The sequence below is a fragment of the Miscanthus floridulus genome, chromosome 9 (assembly GCF_019320115.1).
Source record: "Miscanthus floridulus cultivar M001 chromosome 9, ASM1932011v1, whole genome shotgun sequence".
Classification (NCBI taxonomy): domain Eukaryota; kingdom Viridiplantae; phylum Streptophyta; class Magnoliopsida; order Poales; family Poaceae; genus Miscanthus; species Miscanthus floridulus.
The window spans coordinates 131,947,413-131,962,659 of NC_089588.1; positions in this window are offsets into that span (position 1 = coordinate 131,947,413).

Genomic DNA, 15,247 nt, shown 5'->3' on the forward strand with positions numbered 1-15,247 from the left:
CGTCTGCATCTAGGTGAGCATCGGCCCCTTAGAGGGGGCAAGGAGGGGCTCGGTTGGTCGACGTGACCGCCCAATGCCGTCGCCGCCGCGCCGATGCGCACGAGGGTGACCGAGGACCTAGCTATTGTGAAGAAGAGATGTTTCGAGGGTCCCTTTGCAAAAGTGCTATCTCGAGGAATAGTGTTGTGGACTGTGGGGTGATTTGGTCTTAGCGTGGGGGTGTTTTCGCATAAGTGACCAACACGTGTGGGCCTCCCCGTCGTGGGCCGTTGCCGCGCGGTTGGGCCGTGTTCCACATGGGCCGCGCCGGCGGGTCACGCATGCGCGCGCACTGCGTGGGAGTGGGCCGCGTCGCTCGCTCATGGGCCGCGCGAGTTGATTTCGCTTTTCATTTTATAGAAGATAGAAATAGCTTTATATTTTACATTCTAAGTTAAACTTTGGAAATTAATATCAATTCATATAAGTAGCCAAAAATTATGAAATAAATTCTGTTGAGTTCCTAAAAATGTGGTATACCGGATAGTATGGTTAGTTTATATATGTATGTGTTGATGCTAAGGTCTATTAAATAATTTGGAAGTGTTGATGTTATTTAGATTAATTATTGTAGGAATTTTTGTGGCAAATTGGTAAAATCTTGGACCATGAAATTTTTACAGTAGGTTCATTGTATTATTATGTGCTCACTGTAATTTTTGTAGCCTTAGAATAGGTTGATAAATAGGGTAGCTAATACTCCTTGTTTTATCATATATATAGAAAATCGATATTAAGAATAAGGATGCCTTTAGTTGCTAAGATAATACATGCAATGTTTCATACCTGTTTAGTGGTAATAATAGGTAACTTAGCATCTTGGTCGGTAGAGCTAGCTTAGTAGCTTGATAGATGTATTCTTATTTTAAGAATTGTTGTTGCCGTATTACTAAGTGTGGCATTATCATTTCATGCATGTAGACAATGAGTTGGTAGAGCTCGTAACTACAGCGCGAGCAGGAGTACGAGGAGGAGATTCTCGTATAGGAGGGAGCCCCAGAGACATCAGTTGCAGACTTTTTTGACACCCCGCCTGCCCAAGGCAAGCCCCGGTGCATAATCCTTATTTTGAATGATCACTATATATATATATATATATATATATATATATATATATATATATATGTGTGTGTGTGTGTGTGTGTGTGTGTGTGATATGCATTTACATTATAGGCATTTTATGGAAACTATATGCATAGATATACCTACCTATGAGTCCTACTAGCATAGGTCGAGTAGCTGCTATGCTTAGGATTTTCGGTAGCGTGAGTAACCCGCTGTTACTCACAATAGGTGATTATTATGATCACTCATGATAAAATGGTGGGAAGAAAATGGAGACCGGGTAGGGATATGGTTTGGGTATTGGTGGGTGTAAGAGGTTGTGTCCTATGACCAACGGAACATAGCTTGGTTACACTGTTTCCCTATCTGTGTCGGTTAAGGACCGGCCATTGCATTGGGTTTTAGGCAAGTCACAGACTTATTATTTCGAACACATACTTGTGTATGGGAGCAGGGAAGGCTTGTTGCTCTCTTGTTGTGGGTTCCTTCTCTTTCCGGACCTAATGATTGGAGGCAGGGATGGTGGAGGTTTAAGCACCGCACTGAGTTCGGGACTCAGGAGTAGGGGCTTGGACTCCATGTTTGGACGGAGACCTGAACCCTGTGACAGGAGAGTGGTGGGTTGGTCCTGCTTGTGTCTGGGGTACAAGCGGGCATGTGTTTCGGGGTACCCAGCTAGGCACATTGATTCGTGAATCGCCGGGCGATCCGGTACGGCTTGTCTACAGTCTATCACCGTAGCAAGAACTGAAAGATGAAAGGTGGTGAAATGGAACTGTTTGCTCAACTCTTGCTTGAAAATAGAACAGGTGCTTACATAGAATGGTTAGATAATGAACTAATCATAACTGCTAATAATAAACATACATAAGGATTTACTATTAGTATTGCTTTCCACAAAAAGGAAACCCATCAAACCATAAAGCTTATCATATCCCTTGGAGTCGGGAAATTATTCCCACTAGTCGGATAAGTCTTGCAAGTATATTGTGTACTCAGGGTTTATTTACCCCTGTTGCAGGTGCAGCTTGAGGAGTAGCCGTTGTGTGAAGAATTCTTCTGGTGGGCATAGACGGATCCTTGTATATTCTCGATAGATGATTATTTTCATTCCGTTGTTTAATTTCCGCACTCTGAATTTGATACTGTAATAATGTATCTCTAAAAACTCTGATTGTATGAAATGGACTAAGTATTGTGAACTTGTTCTCATTATTGGACCCTCGAGGAAAAAAGTGTGGATTATTTGAGTTCTCCCTTGGGGGTGTGCTCGATGGAATCCGTCCGATGTAGCTCGCTCTCGGGGTGCTTAGTGTCTGGTGAAAGACGAGCGCCTTCGAAGGTGTGCTATTTCGGGTGGTTCTGCCACAAGGCGGTTAAGCCTAATTTAGGGAGCACGAGGCCCAGATAACAATTGAAAGGATCAAGATGCCCAAGAGGGGGGGTGAATTGGGCTAATTCTAAATTTTATGCAATAATTAAATCCTACACTTAGCCCACTTCACCCCTGTGCCTAGAATGTGTTTCTATTGTTCTACCGCATAAAAGTTTTGCACCATAGGTTCCAATTCTACTCTAGCATGGCAATTCTAGGAATGTAAAGACATGAAATGAATTGCTCAAATGTAATTGCTCAAAGTAAAGAGAGGGAAAGGAACACGGCAATGTTTTCCCGAGGTATCGGAGAGTCAGCACTCCCCACTAGTCCTCGTTGGAGCACCCGCGCAAGGGTGTAGCTCCCCCTTAATCCACGCAAGGATCAAGTGCTCTCTACGGGCTGATTCTTTGACACTCCATCATGGTGAATCGCCCACAACCGCTCACAACATGACTTGGGTCATCCACAAGCTCTGCCGGATGATCACCAAGCTCCCAATCACCACCAAGCCGTCTAGGTGACGGCGATCACCAAGAGTAACAAGCACAAACTCTCACTTGACTAAGACAAGCCTAATGAGAAGGGTGGATGCACACTTGCTACTCTCTATGCACTAATGAGGTCCTTAATCTTGGATTATAAAATCTCAATCACCTCACTAGGCTCTTGCTCTCCGTTGCACTCCAAAGGTATTTCTCAGCTGATCAAATGGGCAAGAGAGCTCCCTTGGACGAGTGGAGCACGTATTTATACCCCCTCATCCAAAACATAATGTTTGGAGGATGAGTCATCAATATGCGGGGTGACCGGACGCTCCGGTCAGTTATACCTGCCACTGTGTTAGAAAGAGCCATTAAGCTCTGACCGGACTCTGACCAGCGTCTAGTTAGCACCAACCGAACGCGTCCAGTTAAGAAAAACCCTTTCTGAAACATTACTGGAGTCAACCGGACTCAGGCACCCCAACGTCCGGTCAGTACCTACCAGATGCGTCCGGTCGAGCAAAACCCACTCTAGAGTTGACCGGACGCAGGCACCCAGCGTCCACTACTAGAGAACAGACTTTAGAACGATGTCCTAATTTGGTATTAGCCTCGGCATTTTTTGCCCCCGGGACTAAAGGTTCCTTTAGTCTAGGTTGGTAATACCAACCGGGACTAAAGGTTCCTGCCCAACGGTCATCCGCGGGGCAGGGATCTTTAGTCCAGGCTGCTATTACCAACCGGGACTAAAGGTAAACCTTTAGTCCCGGTTGGTAATACCAGCCGGGACTAAAGCTTTTAGTCCCGGTTTGGGTGATGCCCCGGGAATAAAGATTAATCTTTAGTCCCGGTTTGGCCCCCTAACTGGGACTAATTATCCCAGCCTATAGACCAGCTCATTTCTTCCTCCCCGAGCCTGAGCCATTCCATTCAAACTCACTGCCTCTGTTCTTTAGCTTGCTGTTGTTCTTGCTCTCTCCCCCTCCATTGGTGTTGCTCTTCGATTTTGGAGGTAACAAACTTAATCCTCTTATGTTTTATCAGTAGCTTATCTCATTTTGCGATGTAGATGCATGTGTAACTTTATATGTTGCACTTATTATGATTTTATGTCATTTTTAGCTCAAAATCACATGATGATTTGCATATATGTTTGGATAAACAAAAGTTAAATTAGTTCATCAAAATCACTTGATAGTTTAGTATTGCTAGTATATGTAGTACATTTCATGGTTTAGTTAGATAAATAAATATTTTTATTTTTTTTAATATATTACTTTAGAAATGAGAAATTTACAATAGTTTGCAAAAATAAGTATAGAAAGTAACTTGATATGGTGGATTTGATTATGATTTCTATGTCATTTTTAGCTCAAAATCACATGATGATTTACAATAGTAAAATCACTTGTTAGTTTGGTATTTTACTATTATACATAGTACATATTTCATGGTTTAGTTAGATAAATAAATAATTTTAGTTTTGTTTAAATATATTATTTTAGAAAATGTGAAATTTACACTAGTTTGCAAAAATAAGTATAGAAAGTAGATGACAACTGGTACCGGATCCTCGGCCTCTCGTTCTATTGCGAAACGACTGAGGCCAGAACTCCCTCTCATTATCTGCGGCATGTGTAAGCAGAAGATTGTGATGGAGTACCGAGTCAAGAGACAGGGACCCAACAAGGGTTGTGTTTTCTACAAGTGCCCGGATCGCAATGTGAGTTTCTTACGCATTTGATTATTTTAGCTAATTGACCTGCTTTTCTTGAATATTTTTGACTAAATATTTTTTGGCTTTAATTTCAGTGGGAGGGCAATGGATGCGATGGTTGGTACTGGAAGGAAGATTATGCTACATACGTGCAGAATTTGGGTGCGCTTGAGGTAGCGGCTGCTGATGATGAGGCAGTGAGCTAGCAGGAGAAGCTTATTGATATTCAACAGACGAATGATTTGTCTGTTTTAGTTGCGTACGGTCACGAAATAATTATGTTACTGAAGTGCATTGTAGTTTTAGTTTGTTTAGTGATAGTTGGGATTGCTTACGTTGTAGCCAGGCTTAGTTAATTAATCAACCGTGTGTGTGTCATCTATGTTGTGCAATAAAATACTTAATTATGTTCAAGGTTTTCATAATTTGTCGTGTAATGCAGATTATGTCACGCCATTGGATGTACAATGCCGATCGCCGCTCCCAAGACTTTATTGAGGGCATGCACTATTTCTTAGGTGTGGCCGAGGCAAATAAGCGGGATGGTTTCATGTGCTGTCCATGTGCCCTATGTAAGAATTTAAAGGAATATTCAAGCTTAATGAGTCTTCATTCACATTTGCTTAAGTCAGGTTTCATGTCAAACTATATATGTTGGACTAAGCATGGAGAAAGCGGGGTCATGATGGAAGAAGGTGAAGGAGAAGATTTAGACATTGATGACATTATTGCTCAATATGGTGCCTTTGATGATACTACAATGGGGGGAGATGAAGAAGAGGTAGCGGCAGAAGATGATCTCGGTGATGCTCTTGGCGATGCCATTCGTGATGCACAACAAGAATGCGAAAGTGAAAAAGAGAAAGTTAAGTTCGAGCGCATGCTTGAGGATCATAGGAAGTTGCTATACCCGACGGCCGAAGAGGGGCAAAAAAAGCTGGGTACAACACTGGAATTGCTACAGTGGAAGGCAAAAAATGGTGTATCCGACAAGGCATTTGGGAATTTATTGAACCTCATAAAGAAGATGCTTCCAAAGCCAAATGAATTGCCCACCACTATGTACGAAGCAAAAAAGGTTGTCTGCCATTTGGGATTAAAAATCCAGAAGATACATGCATGTCCTAATGACTGCATCCTCTACCATGGCAATGAATACGAGAATTTGGATGAATGCCCGGTATGTAAAGCATCGCGGTATAAGATCAGGCGTGATGATCCTGGTGACGTCGAGGGTGAACAACATCCTAGAAAGAAAATCCCTACCAAGGTTATGTGATATGCTCCTATAATACACGCTTAAAACGTTTGTTCAGAAATAAAGACCATGCAATGTTGTTGCGGTGGCATAAAGAAGACCGTAAGGTAGACAATATGCTGAGACATCCAGCTGATGGGTCCCAGTGGAGAGCGATAGACAAGGAATTTCCAGAGTTTGCAAATGAGGCTAGAAACTTAAGGTTCGCCTTAAGTACAGATGGTATGAATCCTTTTGGGGAGCAGAGCACTAGTCATAGCACTTAGCCAGTTACTCTATGTATCTACAACCTTCCTCCATGGTTATGCATGAAGCGGAAGTTCATTATGATGCCGATCTTCATCCAAGGTCCGAGGCAACCTGGCAACGACATTGATGTCTATCTGAAGCCATTAGTTGAAGAACTTCTAGTTTTATGGAACAAACTAGGTGTACGTGTCTAGGATGAGTACAAACAAGAACACTTTGACCTACGAGCAATGTTGTTCATAACAATCATTGATTGGCCTGCTTTAAGTAATCTTTCAGGTCAGACAAACAAAGGATATAATGCATGCACACATTGTTTTGATGACCTTGATAATATATATTTGAAAAGATGACGAAAGGTCGCGTACCTTGGCCATCGTCGATTCCTTCCTTTGAATCACCAAGTAGGAAAGAAAGGGAAGCATTTTAAAGGTAAGCTAGACCACCAAAAGAAGCCTCATAACCGAACCAGGGAAGATGTACTCTCAATTCTAACGGCACTATTCTTTGAGTAGTAGGTGAGGCGACTGCAGTGATTTTATGGATCTTGAAAATCTATGAGTCTTGTATCTTGTATTTTGGAGGTTAGCGAGTAAGTGGTGGGTGTAAGTAAGCGTGTTTGTGTCTTTATTGTATTTTGCAGAAAAAAAAAATCTCTGCTTGATGTGGACTCGTGGGTTACTGAGTCGTTGGCTGTGCTGGTTGTTTGACGCCTGCATACAAGTAAGTCGTTGTCTTTCCTGGTTGTTGCTGACGACGCCTATATGTTATTGTAACCTTGTAGCCTATTTCCGTTTCTTCTTCGTGACGGCTGGAGGAATATAATAACAAGAAACCTAGATGTGCAAGCGACGATGCCATTCCTAAACTAATCATCACTTAGTGCATCAACCCAAAAAAATGTGGGAGTTTGCATATTTGAATTACCGGCCGATCAACTATATATTACTTAATCTGAGAACCGATTCAAATTAAACCCACAGTGCCCGCATGATTCAGCTGCTACGAGTTAATGGCCATCGTCAGCATGGCGGTATGCTTGCATTGTTGCGCCTTATTAGACACACAGGAGATAGGACTGGAGACTGAGCATCCCCACGCGTACACGTAGTCACGTACGTATGCATCACGCAAATACGGTGTACTCTACCAGTAGCTAAGCTGAATTAAAGCAAAGCCGGTCAGAAAGTATTCATGAGGGGCTGTTAAGTTCAAGCGAACAGGATGTCTCTAAAATTATCCAACAATTTGACTCGTCCCTGTTAATGAAGATCCGTCCACAGAGGGGAGAGAGAACCCTGGCCACTTCTCTCCCTCCCCACATATCTACCGCCACACACTATTCTCCTTCCATCTCCGTTCACACTTCTACCCCCACTCGGACTCGGCCTCCTTTTTCTTTGGCTTCACTGCCACGCCATGGCCCTGGCACGATGGGCTCAGGCCAGTAGCAGGCCTCCATGGCCCAATGGCCGGCTGGACTTTTTGTGAGGCGGGCATTATAACTTGTATATGTAGGGTAATGCTCTTCACGGACGCTCACGTACGTTCATGGGCCATGACGCAAGCCCAAACGATCCTCTCCTGTCCGCTCGTCCAACTCTCCAGACACAGCAGCAGTTTCTCAACAAAAAAGACCACTAAAGCGGTGCTCGGCCAAAGCACAGCTCGCAGCGCTCCACCCGCGCAACTCACGGCGACCAGCCGGGGCAGAGGCCGCTCGCTCACTTCTCGTGGTCCGCCTGCCCAAATCGCTGCGGCCGGGGCGGTGGAGCTTGTCCGCTTCCAGCTCACAGCAGCTTGGGCGAAGCCTGCCCGCGCACATCTTGTGCTCCGCCTGCCCAGTTCGTCGTGGCCGAGGTGGATCTCACCTGCGCAAAGCTTGCGACGGTCAGGATAGAACTCGCCCATGCACAGCTCGCAGCGGAGCTTACCCCGCGCACAGCTCACGCTCCACCCGCACAGTGTGCAGACCCGCCACGGCTTTCTCCATTGGACCAGTCGCGGCCTTCTCCACTGGAGCAGCGATCTCCGCGCCACCGGCGAGCTCTATATTGGTGAACTCCACACGCCGATGAGCCTCCATTCTCCCAAGCACCAAGGAGATTTTGTGCTGAAATCGCATGTTGCAAGCATCTGTATCAAGTGTTTCAAATGTTTCATAGCTATGTTGCAATTGTCTTGTATCAATATTGCAAAAGTAGATCGGGATGTTGTACATGTTGCAATGGTGTTTCAAGTGTATATTTCATATGTTTCATACGTATGTTACAATTGTTTTATCTGGATATTGCAAAAGTAGATCTGGATGTTGCATATACATGCATGTTGCAAGCGTATGTTTCAAGTGTTTTAGGTGTATGTTGCAAGTGTTTCATCTGGATGTTGCAATGTGTTTATAATAGTTACACACGTGTGTTTCCTGGTGTCTCAGACGTATGTTGCAAGTGTTTCAACTGTTTCGAGCGTATGTTGCAGTATTTCATCTAAATGTTGCAAAAGTAGATCTGATGTTGCACATGTTGCAGTGGGACACACATGTAGTAGCCACCTGCTACAGCTACTGGGTCCGCGTGCATGCGCGTGGGAGTGGAGGGGGCGCAAGCGACAAGCGCGGGAAACAGAGCGAGCGCAGATCGAGATGCGGCCCCCGCGTGGGCACGCGTAGGCATGGGAAACGAAGCAACGCGGGCCCCTACGTGAAGTAGGCGTAGACGTGCTAGCCGTCGCTGCAGCATGCATGCGCGCGGGTGTCCGTCCAGATGACGTCTGACCGCTGTATGTATGGTCTGGTTAAGAGAGGTAGAGACGGACAATATTGCCGCCTCTGTTAAAGTATGGTCTCATAAAGCTGGTTTTGCAATTCGCTGTGGTGTTAGTATGCTTGTTCTCAGTCAGTTTTACCAAAGGTGAACCGCTAGTCGAGTGATCAACTTGCCCAAATGTTCAACGTTTGACAGGTTCAAATGCGATCACGCCGCAATGTCGAAAAAACTAACCTCCGAGCTCCGATATATAAAATTTGTTGGACCTTTTGCCCGATTGAGCATGGATCGTCGCATCCACCGGTGGTTGTCGCCGTCGCTGTCCCAGCGTATAAGCACATTCATCTCGCTCACGGAGCCAAAATCAAAGCCAAAGCAAGGGAATAAATTGTATGGACCTGTGGGTCCAAAGCAAGGGACGTCAACCTATATATGCTCCCACGATACTTGGGCGGCCGTTGCCGGCACCCATGCCTAACGTACGGCTGACGCAAACGCTAATAATCTCAGCTCAGGAAGGTATCAGGTAGAGGTGGAGCCATTAATTATTAGTCAGATATATATAGAGAGAGAACCCCAAGTACATATAGTATAGTACAAAATTAAATAATTGTAATGATCATTCATATGTTAATTAATGGCACAGAAATTTCCATTAGGTATGCAGGATCAAATCTCTATAACTAATCTTCTTCTTTTTTTACAATTTTACAACATACAAAATGTGATGGTATGCTAAGGTTGGTGAAAAAATTAATACAGATCTATGGATTGCTGTCAGATCTAAACTTGGTACCACTGCCGGAATTGAATTTGACGAAGAACAGTCGACAGTGATGGGCTCGACTATCATTGCCAGTTCCACTCCCGACAGTGACAAGACATTATCACTGTCAGGTCAAGGCTTAACCCTGAGGAGTGGACCCACCTGCTGGCAAAAGATTGGGGCGAACGATGCCGGCAGCAGGTTGGCCGACCAACTCCCTAGGTCGGCCGACCTACCATGAAGGCCAAATCCCGTCAAATTTGGTAGGTGATCTCCCACATACTTCAGGATCTCATCTCAGCCTGTGCGGCGCCAAGTCGGTGAATCAGAGGGTCGGCCGACCCTCTCCTTAGGTCTGCCAACCCCCTGGCCCACCAAATCCACAAAGTCAGTTTGGGGAATCTTCCACCGCCTTCTAGGATCAATCTAAGCCATGCATCAAGGTTGGTTCATAACGGAGAGCCGAGATGAAGCCTTGCCACGGATTCACGGGCCCAAAGGGTGGCAGGTGCCCCCTATAAAAGGACCCTCAGACCCCCTCCAAAAGGGCGTTCAAAAGAGAACCACAGACACACCACAAGAGAGCAATCTCCACTACACTCTCAAAATGTAGAAGTAGAATAGCTTTGTTGAGAGTTAGGGAGAGTTGAGATATACTCAGGTTCTGGAGGAGTCCTCTGTGGTTTGGTATACCTTTGTATCTTACCTTTGTAAGACTCATACCTTAATATAGTTATCTTATCTATTTACTTGTATGCCTTTTATGTTTATCTAGTTCATGCCTTAGATGTTTAGCTAAGTTTGGTTAGTATAGATGCATCACACCTTAGCATGGAATCTCCGCTCGCATCGAGTGCTCTAGTTTAGTACTTGACTAGAGTAGTAATCCATAGTTTAGACGTGGTGTCTAGACTATGGGTTACCTGAGTTTGAGCCTAATCCCACGGATAGTTGTGGTAGCCCCAGAGGTGACAGCTCTATCAGGCCTTTGTAATCCACCACGTTTGGATTGGTGTTCGTAGATCTTTTTTAGCAACCTTCCTCCGACCACTCTTTCTCACCTCCTTCGAGGGTCGGAAAGGTATTGTTGCTCCAAAGTGTTATTGTGTGTGATCGCTATGTTTTACCCATTCCTTAGTTATCCCCTCTGGCATGCTCTAGAATGAAACCATAGTAATAGAGAACAATATAGGAACTTTGTACTCACCCGTTGTCCTCTCAACTTGCTTGACTGCTCTTCTATCTTACCATGGAATTCTCCTATGTGTGTCATTATCCATAATTCCTATCTTTTGACTTACCCCTACTTTAGTCTAATAGGTATACTAGTTAGTAGACACATGATGGTTAGCTATCACCTTTTTTAACCATTGCTTCCCTATGGATAAATACTATACCTTGGAATACTCCTAGGTGAAATGCTACAACGGTATTCTGTGCGCTTGCGGAATATTCTACATGAGCATAAGAAATACCGACACTGCCAAGTTTGCCTTAGAGGCAGGTGTAGCAGTTAGGTCTCAAGTACCAATTTTTCCGCACTGGAAACATTACAAGCGACAGACCCAACATTTCGATGAATTTATGGCCAAGCTATCTGTAAGTATGGGTATCCTCTCTTGAAATTTAACTCTGCCTTGAGCAACTTAGTACGTGAGTGTATTCCAGTCTGGTGTACGACAGACACACTACAAGTTGAAGCAAGCCTACTTCAACGACATCCCCGCTGATCAGATCAGAATGACCTCTCCTGTCTCTTACATTAATGACGCATAGTGGTGTGCACTTGTCGAAAAGTGGTCAAGTTGCAAGAACAAGGGGTGTGTGTGAAGTTATTGATTTCTTGTCTAGTTTTTCGGTGGTCTACTTGCGCTATAGTCTAACACAATTGTAGTTATAGGCAATCTCAGAGCAGAACAAGCGAAACCATGCAAAAGTCAAGTACCACCAGGCTACAAGATCTAGCTCCTACCAAGTTGCAAGCATATGTAAGTGATGGTTGTGTTACTCTTTTTATATTCAATACACACTACCTTTGTATCAACAGAAACACATGTGCAATTTTTACAGAAAGACAAGAACAACAAGGACGCATAACATGATCAAGAAGTACTCGATGAAGAACATGATCGACCTCATGAAGATGTTGATGCAGTGGAAATCTTCAAGAACTTCCATAACAGTAGGAAAAAGGGACTGAGCGATGCTACAAGAGAAGCAGTTGAAAGTACCTTCATTTTCTTTCCTTGAAATCTGCTGAAGCCATTGCTATAAAAGAAGGAAAAGTAGCAGGAGCCTAATGTGGCACCATCATTTTGAAGTTATAATTTTACACCAGTCAATATGTTCATTGTGCTTATGTAATCTCTATCAGTAGTAGGCTGAGGAAGACCTATGCATTACTTGTTTATGAATTAATGTCTTGGTTTTGCAATTTATGTCCTCTTGCACTATCTGTAGCCTAATATTTACTCCTTGATTTTCACAAGAAGCTATGGAAACTATATAAGCATAGCTGTTGCTGATGGCCAGGAACCCATGCCTAGTGCTGATGTTGTTTTCAAGGTCCTCTCCCAGGCCAGCTGCAACATCTTTTTTGAAGAATGCTGATATCCGGACAAGCTCCTCAAGAACATAGATATCGGTAGAGAGAGCGCTTTGAGAACAGCTTGTTGCTGAACAGAAAAGTTCAGCTGGCCTCGTCGAACAAGTGGATCAACTGAAGAGGAAGATAGAAAAGATTGAAAGGAAGTTTGAGGATTTCAAGAAACAGCAACAAGAGGAGTACAATAAGCTCCGTGAGCATATCATGCTCTTCAACGCTGGTAACTCTCAGTCTTCTTGATGCAGTGAACGTGTGTGGTTTGTTTGCTGGTTTGATGAGGTGAACTCGTGTGGCTACTTGATATATGAACTATGTCAGTGGTTTGTTGCTGACCTGAACTGCTGTTATTTGATTCAGGTTCAATAATTATGTATGTAGTCATTTTTGTGCAGCAATTTTATCTGGAATTATTTTTTCTGATGTAATGATTGATGTGCATGTGGCACACGCCACATCGTTAAATAAAAATTTGACACATGGACAAACCAGTGAATGACACGTGTAAGAGCTAGGACACGACATGTTGTCCAATACAAATCCAAAGCCGTGGTACAAATCCATCTAACCACATGGTCGAAATAAAAAAAGACGCGTGGGTAGTTTAGGGCGTGACACATGGTCCACTAAAAAACTGACGTGCGGATGTACAGCATCGCGACACATGGCCGAATAAGAAAAAGACACATGCGATATTGTGGTCATGCCATGTGGACCAATAAAAATACGATACATGGTCCAATGAAGAAGTGACGCGTGGGCCAACGGCAACACGACACGTGTGCCAATAAAAACCTGACAAGTGGAACAACACAGACACCACATGTGGTCTAGTAAGAACCTGAAACGTGTAAGAACAAGAGAGGGCCACGTTGTCCAATAAGAAGGTGACACGTCACCCAAAGCATCTCCAATGTAACCGGCTGTAGTATCTACACATGGAAGCATCTCCAATGGAAGCATCCGCCAGTGTGGCTGCCCCCTGCCACGCATGCCAAAACAGTTCTATGACGGTCAGTTTTTCGTCACAGAACAAACCACTTCTATGACGAGTCGCTTGGATTCGTCCTACATGAACAAATATGACGCGCACTTTTTGACGAACGATTTTTCATCATAAATTCATCATAAAACTGAATTTATAACGAATATCGCTTGTTCAGTGACGAAAGTTGTTTGTCATGTATGTGCAGATTTCTACTAGTGGGAACCGGAGCCCACGCCCCGAGGCGGGGGGGGGGGGGGCATAGGACAGTGCAACTGAGCCCGGAAAGGAAGGCACCCGTGGCCCTGACGAATCCCCCGGCTCCCCTGCTGTGTGTGCCTCAGACACGCCACCGCCGGCCGGCCCCGAGGTCAGTGGCCTTCAGATTTTCCTTTGCTTTTGAGATTTGAACTGTCGATTAGCTAGCTTGCTCTGTTGAATTTGCTTTTCTATGTGAGAACAAGCTAGGATCATAGTGTTGGTTTCTGAAACTACATGGGGAAGAGAATGCAGCTTAATGGACAGGGAGAATTAATTAAGCTAGCCTTTTTTTGGTAGAATGTACTCTTGTTGAGAAATCCATGAACTGGTGTCTGGTGTGTGGTGTGGCTGCCTGCGTCTAGTAAGCAGCACTGCCCTGTTCGCTTGATCGTTTCTGTGGCTTATAAGCCGGCTGATGCTGTTTTGTTGTGAGAGAAAAACATTATATCATGACTGATACGATCAAGCGAACAGGGTATTCAACATTTTAGTCTTGTCAATGGCCTGCGATTTTTTTTTAATGTTTTGATTTGATGATGATGTTTATTGTTAATCCTCTTTGTTTGGTGTAATATTGGTTGAGAAAGGTGTTACCTTGTCCATGCCTACACATACCTGCACTATACAAGGTCTGCTGCTACCTTTCAGAGTTTCAGTATGAGGGGAGCAGCCAGGCAGAGACCTGTTGACTGTCGAGTGAGGAGAGTGTACGGGATCACATCGTTTCAGGTTTACACAACGCTGTTTACCTGGCCCATTCCCAGTAAAATAGTTTACTGCTGTGTGTTATCAGTCATTACAACTAGAGGTCCAAGCACTAGTAACCATTATACAGATTGAGATTATCTACTACTTTGCCATTTTTATTCAAAGAAAAAGGAGCCTATACCCTACACCCACAGTGAAACAAATTGAAAGTAAAGTCAGAGAGATAGTAGGCTATAACCAAGGAAAAGAAAAGTCTACAAAGATAAACATTGGAGCATAATATTTTTTATGGCCCCCATGCACATACTAATTTTCATTAAGTGTCTCCCATAATACGGTTTTAATGCTAGGATATAGTAAAGCATTTATATGAATGATTTTGTTATTTATTGGAATTGACACTGTAGTTTAGTGAAAATGGCTGTTCAGTTATGGGAAATTTTGTTCTGTTCTTCAGATTTCAAAATCTCAGTGAAGGTTGGTCATCTTGCTTTTTTACATACCGAAAGATAGGTAATATGTGCTATGAAATGTAAAGTGGGAGGCCAGGAACACATGATCGAAACACACGTTATATAGATGCCTAGTAGAATATTCAGTTTATTTCATCATCACACTTTGGAGTTATTGCTCGAAAAAAAAGGGCATCATGCTCTGCAGTTTCTAACTAAGACTTTGGTTATATATTATATGGGGGTGAAGTATGTTGTATTTTAACACTGTGGACTAGTATAACATCACTAGTTTGATTGTATCAGTCATTAATGTTTCATAGGGAGTTCAAGTTGTTCTAAAAGGGCTCGAATTTTTTAGGTCAATGCACGATTGGGCTATGATGCTTAGGGAGTTAGGGGTCACATAGAAACATGTGGTGATTCTGAACTAAACATGTGGTGGTAGAAGCGGTCATGGGTACTGTTATTGACACATGGTATTGTTTCCCAGTGCCACACTTAGTACTATAGCCAGGGT